Genomic DNA, 7,749 nt, shown 5'->3' with positions numbered 1-7,749 from the left:
AAAACAGGAGGGACCAACACAACATGCCTGTGTGCTAAGTTGCTTCAGTCATGTCCAACTCTACAACCGTATGGACTGTAGCCCACCAAGCTCCTTTGTCCATGGGAATCTCCAGGCTAGAATACTGGAGTGAGTTGCCATGCCCTCCTCCAGGGGATCATCCCAACCCAGGGATCGAACTCACATCTGTTATGTCTCCCACATTGGCAGGCGGGTTCTTTACCACTAGCAGCAGCTGGGAAGCCCAACCAATGTAATATTTTAAAGCAATTACCTTCCAATTAAAAAAAAAAATGGGAGGATAAGGTTTTGCCACTTACCAGCTAGTAAGTGGAAAACCAGGATTTGGATTCTAGAGGTATGGTTCTTGACCTTGGCCTTCAACCTCAACCCCATGTTGTCTGTCTTACTAGACAGGAGACCAAAGCTCAGAGTGGCTGACTGAGCTGCCCAAGGTCACACAGTAGAAAGTGGTAGAACTGAGATCGAAACCCAAGTCCTGCAGCCCCTTTGCTGGGGCTGATCCCACTAGTCTCATCTTGCCCAGGCCAAGGAGGACACGAGGACTTGGCTCATCCTGCTTTCCTCCCGGCAGGACTCTGGCTGCCTGAAGGGGACCATGGCGCTGAGAGGGAGGGTCGTTCTTCCAGCTGCAGTCAGGGAGCTGGGGAGGGGGTGAAGAAACCCTTGTCAACATGGCTCTCTATAAAGAGGAGACTTAAATCTCCTTTAAATCCCCCTTTTGGCGTGCTAGTAATTTCCTCAGCAGGAAATGGCTTGACAGGTGCCTGTTCAGCATCTGAAAAGACTGCCAGCTACCTGACCAAGGAGAGAGCCTAGGCTAGTTCAACCAGGGAAAAGCCTTCAATTTCCCTCGTCCAGGCTGTCCTTTCTCTTATTTACTTGAAGAATTCTCATTCCCTTATTTAGCGTGACAACACACACTGACTACATTCTAGAGTCAATGTTCAGTCATGGCGTGACGTTCACACTTAGCCTGGAACTGGCGAGGGTTCCCAGCCAAGGGTACCAGTGTTGGGCACAGCACTCCCCTCTCCTGGGTGTTCTGGGAAGACAAATGGGGCAGTGTGTGAGGAAGGCCTTGGACAACCCCACAGGATCCAGAGAGCAGTGTTATCATCCCCGCTTCATATGCGGGTCATGATTTGTCTCTTGCTCATCCTCATGTCCGGAGAAGGCAATGGCAAGCCACTCCAGTACTCTTGCCTAGAAAACCCCATGGATGGAGGAGCCTGGTAGGCTGCAATCCGTAGGGTCTCTAGGGGTCGGACACGACTGAGCGACTTCACTTTCACTTTTCACTTTCATACATTGGAGAAGGAAATGACAACCCACTCCAGTGTTCTTGCCTGGAGAATCCCAGGGACGGGGGAGCCTGGTGGGCTTCCGTCTATGGGGTCACACAGAGTCGGACACGACTGAAGTGACTTAGCAGCAGCAGCAGCATCCTCATGTCCCTGGTACCTGACGCAGCACACCTGGAACCTCTATGAGTGAAGCAGAGTGGCCAATGGGAGAGGCTGGTGCAGGGAGATGCCCCCACCTCATTCATACTCCAGAGCAGCTCAACGGCTGTCTCTTGGGCTACATACGCTGCTCAGTTGGCACCGAAACAGAGAAAATTCATCCCTGCTCTCTGCATTCTAAAACCCTATGTCGGGAGATGAAACTCAAAATGCAGGCCATTCAGTCCTTTACAGGGAAGTTTCCATGGTGACGGCAGTGCTTGCTGAGTCGGGGCAGCCTGCCTGCCTGGAGCAGGCCTGAGTCTCACCTGCGATAACAAGGGCCCCCTGTCCTCTCTCTACTAGGGCAGGTGTTCACGTGTTTCCAAGTCTCTTGTCTCCTACTCCACACACTGAATAGCAGTTAAGACTGTGAATTTCCCTACAGAGTCAAGAGCTGGGGAAAGGGTGGCACTAACCTTGAGAGACAGGCGTGCCTCCATACACCCTCGACTCCCGGGCTCTTGCTCCTGCGCCACCTTCAACACCATGTGACCCGGGTGGAGCCAGGGGTTGTTCAGCCTTTTCTTCTGTGATGTGATCTCAGGGAGATGTGTCAACATAGTTTTCACATGTTTCTCTCCTCTAGCCCACCCCTCTGGGATACGAGTGAGCTCTGTGGATAAGAACTGGCCCTTTGGGGTCTGAATGGTCTCATCTGAACCCTGGAAGTGTCAGATGCAACGTTAGTAAATTGTAATTACACTGTATTTCCCTCCCCACCCTCCCTCCCCACCATCCTCCCTTCCCACCCTCCTCCCTCCTCTTTAGTCTCCCCGCTTCCCCATGCCCAACCTTCCTTCCCATCTCCCTTTCCTATCCTACTGGCTCCAGGTGGCCCAGACCTTCCACTTCTGCCCACTGACCTCCCAGTCTCTTAGAAGTGAGGTCCTGGGAGTCTCTTCGTCTTTCTCCTGGGTGTTTGAACCCTAGTCCATCCTCAAATGAAGAAGAAGCTAAGGGAGGAGAGTGAACAGACCAGGCTGGTACCTGGCCAGGCAGCCCACCAAATTATAAAGAAATCTCTCAAGGTGCCCGCCCCTCAACCCTAACTCAATTACGCTTCTTTCTCTTGCCCTTCCCCACCATCTCCTGTCACAACGTGCCCTGTCTGCAGGCTCTCTTGCTGGTCATTAATTCCGCAGGGGCCAGCTCAGCACCCCTCTCTCAGGGATGTTTGTTCTGTGAGTCTAGTTGCTTTCAGTTCCTGCCTTACGTGGTCTAAGAAGATTAAATGAGATGTTGCTTATTGGATGCCAGCTCAGGGTTAGGGAATGGAGCCTGGCACTCAGTGGACAGGAGCTCTCACTATTTGGCATCCTCTTTACAGGTGGGTTTAAAGCTTTGGTGGAAGAGCATGTCTCAGGCCACCCTGCCACGCCCCCCACCCTGGCCAAGGGCCAGGAAGCCCCCCTTGAAGACCGTTTTGGGGATGGAGGCTGAAAGAGAAGCGAAGGGCCATGGGGCTGGGGGACACGGGGCAAAGGCAGACACAGACAGGATGCCCGAGATGGACTTGAGCTGCTCTGTCTCATCGTGGCTCTGTGTGACCTCTGAGCACTGTATCTTCTTCATCTGTAGAAAAAGCAGATAATACCTACTTCACATTGTTGTCTAGACAGAGACTTAACGAGATGACAATGAGAAAGCACCAGGCATGAAACCGATGTCTGAAGTCCAGCTTTTAAACTTCTTCTCTGAGGGGAAGATTTTAGAGAAGACACGAGCCAGAGGACACCCTCAGCAATTTCTCCAGCCCCAGGGGATCCCCCAGCCCACGTGGAGACCCCACACAGGAGAGGGTGGCAAAGCAAAGGCCAGAGCCCTGAGTGAGGACCAGGGTGGCCCCCAACTTGGAAATTCACAGCCTCCTCTCACGTCATGACTGCTCAGCTGTCTCTTGTTCAGGTCTTGTCCACTCTGTAATGATTGGCTGCTCCAGCCTCTCCATTATTATATCCCACTTCACAGCTGAGCAAACTGAGGCACAGAGAAATTAAGTAACTTGCAACTAGTAATTGGCAGAGCTGGGATTCAACCAAGGCTGTCTGATTTCAGCATTGACGATCTTAACCACTATGATATTTTGCCTCTGCTTAAAGAAAAAAAGAAAAGGCTAAAAAGAAATTCCCTTTTCCCGGCTTCATCCTCGAGTCACATTTCCTCCTCTGACTTTCCTACTGGTTCTCTCAGCAGAGGCTGGCTGAACTTTCCCTCCTCCAGGCTTTGCAGTTTGGGGACAACCCATGACCTCTGGAGAAGTATATGGCAACCCACTCCAATATTCTTGCCTGGAGAATCCCAGGGACGGAGGAGCCTTGCAGGCTACAGTCTGGGGTCGCAAAGAATCGGACACAACTGAGTAACTGACAACCAACGACCAACGTGACTTTCCTGAATCAACTCCCCTGAAGGATATTCAAAGTCTTTTAAAGTCTGCAAACTGCAAAACCCAATGGTTATGCTCAGTTCTCATCCTTCCCAAGGAAGTGGCATCTTCTTTGCCTCACCCAGCATTGTGTAAAAGAGCTTGTTGGACTCTGAGAACATGCCCACATGCTTTCTGGAATATTCTTGCTGCTATCCCTTCCCATGCATCCCTCACTCTCTTCAGCATGGTGTTTTCTCTGGAGGACTATGTCCTAAGAAGCCCTTGGGCTTGCTCTGGCCCCCAGAGACCCTGCCCCAGCTGACCAGCAAGGACAGTATAAGTTGTGGTTCCCAGTGCTGGAGTGGAAAACTGCTGCTTTTCCTGTTTCCATGACATCAGAGTCATCACAGACTAAACTCCTTCTCCTCTTCATCCCCCTCCTCCTCCTCCTCTTTCTTCTTTAGCATCCTGGGATATATTTACTCAGAACAGAGTGGTTTCTTTCTATCCTTATCTCCTCCTTGAGCTTTCCCTTTTGTTTGTCAGTTTCAAAATAATGAATTAGTTTATTACCATCCTCAACGGATAACCAATGAGTTTTTCTTTTTAAAAAGATATCACTACAGACTCTGACTGACTGACTGACAGACTCAAAGACTTAAATATATTTTACCTGTTTCAATCTCTCAAGGTCACTATCCTTACTGACACACACTGTTGTGTCTCTGGCCAGGGAGAGCCTGTCAGCCTGGCTTCCAAGTCCTTCAACCCTGGCTCTCGTGGTCTTTGATCCCTTCCTCGTCTGCTGTGACAAGTTGCTAGAGGCTGCCTCATTTTCAGGGGCCTCTTCTGCCAGTGATGGTGGGAGGTGCCTAATTGAGTTTTCAGAAGAGTTCCTTACAACATTCTTTCCTGATGGCAGGGAGAAAGGATTGAAAGGTGGGAAGAAAATCTCTTTTGTGATTGAAGAAAATCTCTTTTGTGATTTACTCAGGAGATTAAAGCTGCGTTCCTTTGGGTTGGAGGAGGGGCCAGAGCTGATGCTAGGAGGGGTTGGTCCAGAAGGAGGTGAGGAAGTTTCCCCAAGGAAGGGGAGGGGGTGTATTTGGGGATTTCTGAGGGTGGCAGGGAGCAAGGCCTGCTCCCCTTGGAGTCTGGGCGCTGTCAACCTCTGCAGGGGAGGCTCATGGTTGCAAGAGGCTGTTGACAGTGAGCTGTGGATCTCGATTTCTCCATGAGCATCCTTGTTCCCAGGCTTTGCTGGGCAGAGATGAAGCTGCCCATGGACCATGCCAGCCTGGCAGTGGGAATCTCAGATACACTACCTCAATGGAAAGCTAGAGTTCTTGCTGGTTTTCTGCAAGTTCTGTTCTCTAATTTTTTGCCTCCCTTGGGAAAGGGAGGTTGGTGACATAACCCTGGAAATGGGCTCAGAGCTACATTGAATAGAAGTCATGAGGGCAGTCATCTGTGTCCAGGTCTCCAACTTTGAAGACACACTCTTTGACTTAGGACATTTTGTTTCTGAGAAATGGAACATTTCCTGCCATATCAGAAAACAAAGGATGTCACACGCCTGCGTTCATGCTAAGTCACTTTAGTCATGTCCGATTCTTTGTGACCCTAAGGGTGCATCAGCAATTGCAGCCACCACAGAAGGTGAGCTGGTGAGCCCTGGGAGGAACTCAGGAAGGAAAGAAGCCCTGCTATCTAGCAGCCATCAAACTTAGCCATTCCCCATGGCAAGCCCCGAGGAAGCTCAGAATGTGAAAATCACAGGATACTGGCCCCAGATAGTTGAGGTGCATATCCAAGGGATGATTTCAGTGAGTCTAGACTCTTGCATCTTCCATATCTGTTAGGACTTGTGATGCTGCAACAACAAAACCAATAAGTAGTTTGAATACGGCATTTATTTCTCTTGCATGTGAAAGAAAGTACATGGGAGGCTACATGGGAGGCTCTCCAGGGCTGGCCCAGCTGCCTCATAGTTGTCAGTGACCCAGACTCCTTTTAACTTCCTATTCTACTATTCTCAGCAGCTGGTTTTCATCCTCACATTTGCTTGATGCTAAAAAATGGCTGCTGGTATTCCAGCCATCAGGTACCTGTTCTAGGCAGGTCCTCAGTGAGACAGAATTCCTTCCAAGAATCTGTAGAAACTTCCATTTATAGCTCATTATTCATTACTAGTGACAAGGGAGTGTTTTAGCTGGACACGTTGCACGCCATGACAAAGTGATAGTCTAATCATAAGGACGTGACGGGTGGATATTGGACAGGAACTTGTAATCTTTGCCACTCAATATTCTTTCTCTGTTCAGCTATTCTATTGACCCTTTGTTCTCAGCTTAGGTAGAGCTTCTTTAGGTGTCAGCCTTCTTCTAGGTGCTTCCCTAACCCCAACTCACCTGTTACCACAGCACATTGCATCTGCTGGTTCACCTGTCAGGCTTTCCCCTCGAACAGAGAGTTCTGGGAAGGCAGGGACTATCGGTGCTCAAATAATGCTTATGGAGTGAATGCATGGAGGTTGAGGAAGCGTTCGTTCTAGAACATTTTACACTGATTTCCCCTATTCAGAATGCTGTTATAATCCCCAATTGATCTTGCTGTTTTTTCCACTTCCAAGTCATTACCACAACATGTACCCAAATTGCTTTTTTTTTTTAAAGAGAAGGCATTTCTTCCCAAACCACTGGGGATGGCACATGATTTGCACTTTCACAGCTTTGGAAAGAAACTGGTGTATCCAAAACAACATTCAGTCCTGGCTGGATGGCAGTTTGGAGGGTAATAAAATGAAAAGCAATTTATAAGTGGCAAAGAATTTGAGCCGAAACTTAATTCCATTTTGTGCAGAAAACCAAGCTGTTCTGCATTATTTGTCATCCAGCCAGGGATCTCTGACTTGCTCAAACCAAAGGCTCCTACTTCCTCCCCTTCCCTGACTGGTTCCTTCTAATTTAATTCCAAGTGGCAGGACTCCCAGTATTCCCAGTGAAGATGCTTGTTATCTCGTAGCTGAGCCAGCTGGTCTCTGTTCTTTGTAAATGTCTGACCTGGGATGAAGAGCCTTGGCTATTCTATCTCAGAAACTTACTCCCAGAAAAAGCCTATTGGTGGTTTTCAGTTACCTCTTACTGCATAACAACTGCTCCAAAAAGTAGTGGCTTAAAGGAATGATTTTTATTTCTCATGGTTCCACGGGTTGGCTAAGCCCATCTAGGCAGTACTAATCCGTGCGTGCTGTTTAGGTCACTCATGTGTTGGCACTTAGCTGGACACCCACTATGGCTGGAACATCCAAAATGGTGTCCTGTCCTCCAGAACTTCTCTCCTCACGGCCTTGCGTCATTCAGTAACCTATGTTGTGCTTCCATCAGCGTGGTAGCTGGCTTCTAAGAAGGAACTTTGTAAGAAGGCAAGCCCCAGTTTGCAAGCACTAATCAAACCTCATGTGGCTAATATCTCAATTGGTCAAAGCAAGTCACATGGCCAATCTGAGAGTCAGGGAGACAAGATATACAGGCCACGGATACTGGGAGACGTGGTTCCTTGGGCCACCAATGCACCAGTCTATACAGAATTCTCTGAGGAGAGTGGTGAAGGAGAGGAACAGACTGGCCTGAGTGAGCTATGTTCCTCTTAGTAAAGGTTACATAACTTATTCTTTGAGTTCCAGATGCAGGGCCATTGGGGGAGTGGTACAGGGAGACCAATTGGAGTTTTAATAGGAGCTGCCCAACAGGGAGATGCCTGACTTGTGAGATAGTGAGCTTCCCATCATGGGAGGTGTCCAAAGAGAGTCTGGCGGGGATGTATAGTGAATTCTTTCCTGAGTTGGGAGCT

This window comes from Moschus berezovskii, chromosome 17 (genome assembly GCF_049115385.1).
Source record: "Moschus berezovskii isolate FMDL1 chromosome 17, NW_MosBer_1.0, whole genome shotgun sequence".
NCBI classification, from domain to species: domain Eukaryota; kingdom Metazoa; phylum Chordata; class Mammalia; order Artiodactyla; family Moschidae; genus Moschus; species Moschus berezovskii.
The sequence above is the reverse complement of the archived record's forward strand: the minus strand, read 5'-3'. Positions refer to the sequence as shown.